At 40.6% G+C, this 7,425-nt stretch overlaps 1 protein-coding gene across 1 annotated transcript in view; it reads right to left on the reverse strand.

The window, feature by feature from the left end:
• Positions 1-4,535, reverse strand: part of COL9A1 (collagen type IX alpha 1 chain) — a 101,429-nt gene extending 96,894 nt beyond the window's left edge. Inside the window, exon 1 of the mRNA XM_048846008.2 lies at positions 4,429-4,535. The gene's annotated coding sequence lies outside the window, so the exon portion shown is untranslated. The remainder of the gene's footprint in view (positions 1-4,428) is intronic.
• Positions 4,536-7,425: the final 2,890 nt, after the last annotated feature.

Here is a 7,425-nt window from a genome sequence, read left to right on the forward strand (position 1 = left end):
AACTGCATTCTCATAGAGCAGCTGCTAAAGTTGGCAGAACCAAAAACAAGAAATGTTTAGAGAAGGAGATTACCAATTTTTGTGCATGTTTTATATGCATAACTCTACTGAATGATGAGCAGACAGATTCTCATCTCAGTTATACTGGTATAAATGCAGAGTAATTCCACAGGCTTCATTGACATCAGTGTAACTGAGTACAGAATTTGTCCCAGACTCTGCCATATTGACTAAGGCAAAATTAAAAACTATGGTAAAAATATATTAACATTTTAAACAATATATCTGCAGATAATTCTTCCTTTACCTCCCTTCAAAGTCTGGAGAACCAGGTTCCATGTTTCCCCTATGACTGTTGATGACACAAGAACTTATTAAAGCATGAAACTGCACTCCTATACATGCTTCTGATAGCCCTAATGTATAGAGGGGAGAAATCAAGACATTCTGGATTTAGAACTTGGCAGAGGAGTGAAAGAAAATCTAACTTGCAAAGATATATTAAGAGTATGGGCCAAATTCTGACCTGACTTACCCCCTCCTCTACTGTGGGTCTGCGAGGGATGTGTATCAGAGCAGAATTTCAACCTTTATGTATTTATAATTCTTAACTCTCTATATAGGGCCTAATCCTGCTTTCCACATGTACCCACAAATACCACTAACAATTATGAGTGTGCAAGGAATGCAGGATCAGGCTGATATTTTGTTACTGATCTGAGTTCAGAAACAGTTTTTAAAGGTGGTTTTCTTTCCAGATATTCTCTTGCAGTTCACCTTTAGCAAACTTTTTTAACATTACCACTTTCTTTTAAAAGAATGTTTCAGCAGGACATGAGAGTTAGTAAACCCATAACGCTAGTGCACACCAGAAAGATTCCTTTAATTGTTTAGGACCAGTTTTTGCCACCCTTATTCATTGTGAATACCCCTTAACTAGTCCCATTGATTTCAGTGGGACTATTTGTGGTGCAAGGCACTAATACTTTGTGTAAGGGTGGCAGAAACTGACCATTCAAAAGGTTAACTTATCATTGCTTTTGATTTGCAGTATAAATCTAGTTTTTTAAACTCTGTTTCCTTAGGTGGGCTCCATTGCCCTTTTAGATAACATATCCTTAGATAAATTAATGCCTTGTTGGTAGGTTACTGCTTTTTATCCCTTCTATTACAGTGTGACATCAATATCAGTGGTATGGTTGCATACAGGTTTGATATTCAAGATAAAAAGAAAAGGCAGTAGAAGACCATTTCTGGCCTGGCCCAGAGCAGCAGGACCTTCAAAGGAGCCTCTCTTCACAGACAAGTGTTATTCTCAGACAGTCTTTGAAGGGAGTAACAGTGAAAACAGCTTCTGAGAGTCCTCTGAAGGTAATACAAATCTCTATATAGAAATTTACAAAGCTCCTTTTGTTGCCTTACACCTTGTTAATGTAATTTAGTTGGCATTTCACCTGTTAAAGAGAGCTCACCAGACCCTTGTAAATAAATATTGTACTAAGAAAAGGAGTACTAGTGGCACCTTAGAGACTAACCAATTTATTTGACCATAAGCTTTCGTGAGCTACAGCTCACTTCATCGGATGCATTGAGCTGTAGCTCACGAAAGCTTATGCTCAAATAAATTGGTTAGTCTCTAAGGTGCCACAAGTCCTCCTTTTCTTTTTGCAAATACAGACTAACACGGCTGCTACTCTGAAACCAAATATTATACTGTTTGCTCTAGAAATTTTGCAAGCACTTTGTTTTCTACCGCAGGGAAAACTTAATCTGAGAACCCAGGCATGCACTGGGACACCACTCTCAATATAATTCCTCTCTGGGTGCACTTTGGGGGCACTGAATGGTAGTCTGTTAATACAATGTATTAGAATGACCAGACCTCATCCCTGCTTACATGCCATACATACTTTGCTAGTATGATTTTTTTTTCAAAAGCCTGCATGTAAAAAAGGGGGGTCTCTTATCACTCAATTACAATATAAAGGGATGTTCCTTTTATACTGTAACTTACTAATATCAGGTACTTTTACCAGATAGTACGGGTGAATTGAGAAGTGAAAGATTCACCATATTGGACTTGAGTCTGGGTTGCATGTGTAAAGTGAGCATCACAACTGCAGTTCCATGGGCAAGTCTGGTACTAACTAAGTAACACCACCAATTCTCCAGTAGATTTTACACCAGAAGTGAACAAGAGTTCATAGAAACTCATTTGAGTTATGGGGGGAGTTCAAAATCAGACCTTGCAAACAACCACAGACACATGCACCCTGGTTCATTCTCTTGTCCCTGCAGCATCCCTGAAATATGAAGCTAGAGAACTTGGCAAGTACCATAATGGTAAAAAGGATCTAGGATATAAATTAGTAGGTTTAAAAGGATCTCTGTGAAAAAAGGCACAAGCTGTCCCTAAGGCAAATGCTGAATAAATGTGCAGAAGAAGACCCCTCTAATAAAGTTCTTACTGTTAGCCTGCAAAATGACCATTGCTTCACTCCTGACAAGCATTGGCTGGATATTGAGGATCAGACCCTATCCACTGATGATATCCCTCCCCACATCTGCGTCCTGCACAGGTCCTCAGAGATTCCTACACCCAGGAGGGTGTTCTGTGATTGTGAACCTCCATATTAAATAAGGCAAATGTTGCAGTTTCCATGGTTGACATGCTAAGGGACAGCAAAGTAATGGCAGCACAAAGATGGACATCAGCAGAAGAGCAGATACGGAGCATAGTATTGTAAAGCTGCCTCATGGTTGCTGTGTTTTACTCCCAGCCACTTACTCCCAGCTGGAGAACAAGTGCAGTGTAGATTGATCCTAATCACTTTTCTCTTTTGACATAACTATGCCCTTTTGGAGTTTGGGCTTTGGCTCACACAGCCAGCAGCATAACTACAATTATGCTTTGCATGGAAGTCAGTCACCTCAGAGGTGCTGAGTGCAACTTACACAGCTGCATCTGTAAGCTACACATAGCACAATGCAGTGCAGAAACAAGCTCACTGAGACCACTAAATTTATGGAGGATACTTACGGCCGTATACAAAATTCTATTTCAGCATCTAACTGAACAACATGGCTATAACGAGTTATAGCCAACAGGTGGCCTGGAGTTCAGTCATCACCTACCAATGCCACTGATGGTCCTTCAGTGGGACCCAAAACCAGCTGGCTTACAGGAAACTGAATGCATCTGATGAAGTGAGCTGTAGCTCACGAAAGCTTATGCTCAAATAAATTGGTTAGTCTCTAAGGTGCTACAAGTCCTCCTTTTCTTTTTAGGAAAAGGAGAGTGCAGGAGAACACACACTTCCTGGACCTAAGCTGTAAGAGTTGGCTGCTGTTTCAAAGACTTGTATTAAAATATTACATATGAGTAAGTGCTAGTGTGGTGCAGTCTAAAGATTTATTAGAAGGAATATGGGATGCCTACATAAGTCAGAGTGACAAAGCCAGAGTTATGCAGGACACGTTAAAGAAGTTTCGGTCTCTGTAGGGTGGCATGCATAGCTCTCTCACTACTTTAATGCTCTTGAGTAATTCAGCCAACCAAACTTCATGCCAATAAAACCCACAAACCACACTTAACCCTCATGTGTTCTCTGTATACCACCCATTTCACAGAAAAATTTATTAGAGACATGTTTTAGAGAGTTTTTAAGAATTTTTACTTGGACTACATGTTGCCTTTGGGCTTGACTTCACTGCAGTGTTAGCTTCACTGCATATCTACACTCAGGTTAAAGTGGCCACACTGCAAAAGTATGCTTGTGCTGCACTGAGTGATTGGATTAGCAACACAGACTAGTTGCATTCCCACTGTGCTACTAACTCGAGCATCAGCTGAACTCACGCTTCAATCCAGACCCACTGACAGGCCAACTAACTGGAGCTTAAAGCACCACCTAAATCAAGCTAGAGATTTTGGTATGTGGACAGGAGTCAGGTTAGGGGCAACACTCAAGTTACAGCACGAGCTAACAGTGCAGTGAAGACAGGTGCTCAGTTACCATATGTTCCAATAAATCACCTCTATGAATGACCTAAAATAGCTTTTTGATCAGACTTCAAAGTTGTAACATTTTAATTTATATCTCAGGCTACTCCAAGGCTAGAAACAAGAACCGTGTATCACATAGAAAAGCTGAGAATCTCCCCCTTTTTAATGGCATTTATTTCCCATTTCTGTTATGGTTATAAGGTATCAGGACTCAGAGTCTCCATCTGCTGTGTTACTGCAGTCAAGCTAGTCTAGTGACATCACCCAAAAACAATGGGAGGGGGGCCACTGGGTACATTGTATCCATTCCAAGAGCTTTGCCAATCCCAGCTGAAGAACTAGTTATTTAGGGAGGGGGTCAAACTTTCAGGAGGACAATATGCTAAAACAGGCTTTTAAAGTAAAACAACTAAATGTGTTACCTGGTTGGGATCCTGAAGTCTACGTTTGTGCCTATTTTATAAGCCACCTGTAAAGCTGTGGAGCCCACCACTCTCTGGATGACTCCTCGGGAGGCAGCTTTATCTAGCTGGAACTGAGAAATCAGGTCGTAACCTACAAGAAACAAATATGCACAGCTAGACATGATTTCTTTATTTTTAAGTGAGCATTGAAAAATCACGGAGCTGAACGTAACCTGATTGCAATGTCTAAACAGCAGTTTTTTCCTGAAAAGTTTTTACTTGCCTGGCAAGTCATCTTCGTCAGTCCTGATTGGTGGGCAGATGTCGGTCTTTTGGTTAGAGCTGAACGTGACTGGGAACCCTTCAAAGAAAAGCGAACATATCATTCTTCTTCATCACAGGATGGAAATTGTCTGAAATTGTCCAGCTAAGGGAATTAATATGAATTAAGTAAAGTAATATGAGCATAATGGCCATATACTGGACCCACTAAAGCTGATGAGCATCTGCTTTTTGAAGTCTCCAAATTTAACAGAATCGTTTGATGGCTGATTTACTTGTACATTTTTTTGTTTAAGTCTTTAAATTAGAAAAGGGTTGTAATTCTCCCTTCCTCAGCACTGTTTGTGAATTGCAGCTGTCCCATGTATCTTGCAATATATGGAGGGTTGGTCCAGAACCTTTGGTGGTTTAAGCAAAGTTTTTAAAAATACCAGTTAGTTCAATCTACTGTCTCCCTAACTCAAAGCCATCCTCACACTAGCTGAAGTGGCTGTTGAGAAGGGAAGTTGTTGGCATCCACTCCTTCTTCTTTGATATTCCAGGTGTTCCCACCCACATCCTTGCCATGTTTGATCAAATAACAAGCCCTAGTGAAGCATAAGGTTGGGGCCAAAGAGACTTGCAGGCTCTCTTTATTGACATGAACAAGAGTGTAAAAGAAATTTTCTTGGGAAACCAAATACATGTCTCACTTTCTAAATACTGTCTATTTAAAAGTATTGCTGCAAGCATTGGGGGCTGGGGGAGGAGAAAGCAGTCCCCTATCTTAAAGAAGTAAAAAAGCAAAATAAACATTTGCTGGAAAGAGCTCTATCCAAACCTAACATCTAGTCAAACTGGAAAATGTTACTAAAGTTCGGATGGTGAAGAAAGGTGCATGCAAGTTGGAAGGAGCTACCTTCCCAGCCCACAGAAAGCCTCTTGTCTGCTGAAAGGACTCAACCATAAATGTGGGTTTCCTTCTCACAACATAGACATAAAGAAAAACTTCAGGTTGACATTTTACACCTTAGAAATGGCTTATTCTATATCACTGAAACAGATATGGGGCTGACATCCAGTCACTTATGCTTGATGGTCAGCTAATACAGTGGATCCAGTTTGTTGCCACATCTACCAGAAAAACCTTTAACTAGAGGTGCAGAAGGATTTTTTTATTGCATCCAGTCCTTAGTATCCATTTCCAGATTGTGATCCTCACCTTAGAAACGTATTTACCTTCTGGTCAGTTTAGATGGCAAGAAGATAAACAAGAACAATCAGACAATGACAGGAAGATGGAGAGTGTAACCCAAATGGCAGATTTAAAATACCAGGCTGTGAAAGACATCACTCGCTCTAAATTCTCCTTCTTGCTTTCACTCTCTCACACACACGTTTTTAGTTCCATGTCTAAGTGATGTCTAGCTATTGAGGGGTTTTAGCTGCGACTAAAACTCTCTGGATTATCAAACAAAATACCAGTGAAATGAAACACAGATAAAGGATAGACCCTTACTTGTTTGCTGCTGGACGTTGGCTGACACCAGAGCCCACAGAAAACTATACGTGTACAAGAAAACAGGAGCTTGCCTGTGAACAGAAAGAAAACTCAAACATGAATTTACAGCTCCTGATATATCATGTGATCCACCTTCAGTTCTTGATCAAACATATTAAATAAATACATGACTTAGGGATTGCTAACACTTGGCAAGCAAACCCTTTTAGAGTTAAGCTTTTTATCTTTATCAGTGCAACAAAATGTGCCTATGATGTTATCTCAGTTTCCATTTCTTACATATAAAACTGTCATAAAAATAAAAAAATAGGGAAGACAGCAGGCAAAGACAGTTTTAAATGCTACCAATTAATCACTTTCTCTGTCATCTGTTAATTACTGATGCCATTTGCTCTCTTACCAGTTACTCTTCATTTTCTCTGCTGGTTCTCTTCAGCTCTATCATGTGAGTATTTGGGATGTATATTTATGTCCTGTGCGCTCCTGTAGTTAATCCCATCAAAGAGCATATGAATGAGTGCAGATTCAGCTCTTTCTGCCCCATACAGGACTTCAGAAGGGAATGAGGCTCTGTCTGCTGGGGCTGCTTTAATCCTGCAGAGGGAAGGAGGTGGGGGCTGGACAGCTTGTGTGTCCTGATGGGGTCTGAGGGCGGTTCTCAGGAACTAGCTGGGATATGAAAAAGCAATGAGAGTGGAGGAAAGGATGCTGTTCATGCCATCTTTGGAGTGGGGATGTGGTGAGGAAACATAAGTTAGACAATGCCACCCACTGAGTGGCAGGGTCTGCTGGGTGAGGGAAGCCAATGAAAGAGAAATGTGTTAAGGAGTCTTGAAGAAACAGGTGGCCCAATGATGTGTATGTTTTGACAGTTCTGGGAATTAGGATAAGGTTGAACTACCCCTAACCCTGGAAAGAAGAGCCTTTCATTTCTCACTGACTTCCTCACTAGACTGTCCCAGCTAGACCCTGGGAGGTGTGGCAAAGGATTCTTCTGAACAGAAGCAGTCATTTTAAAGTTGGTTTCATTGCTTTAACTAGAACGTTGCCAAAGTATACACATTACATAGCTAAAGAGACTGCAGTTCCTCTGTCCTAGTTGATAAGCAGTTTTTGCTAGAGACCATTTATTTTATGTTTTCAGACATATAAATATTTGCTTATATGGTTACAGAGAGTGAGAGGGACTGAAGCTTATATATATGGAAAGGCTGAGTCAAAGAGCACGAGCA

This window comes from Caretta caretta, chromosome 3, assembly GCF_965140235.1.
Source record: "Caretta caretta isolate rCarCar2 chromosome 3, rCarCar1.hap1, whole genome shotgun sequence".
NCBI classification, from domain to species: Eukaryota; Metazoa; Chordata; order Testudines; family Cheloniidae; genus Caretta; species Caretta caretta.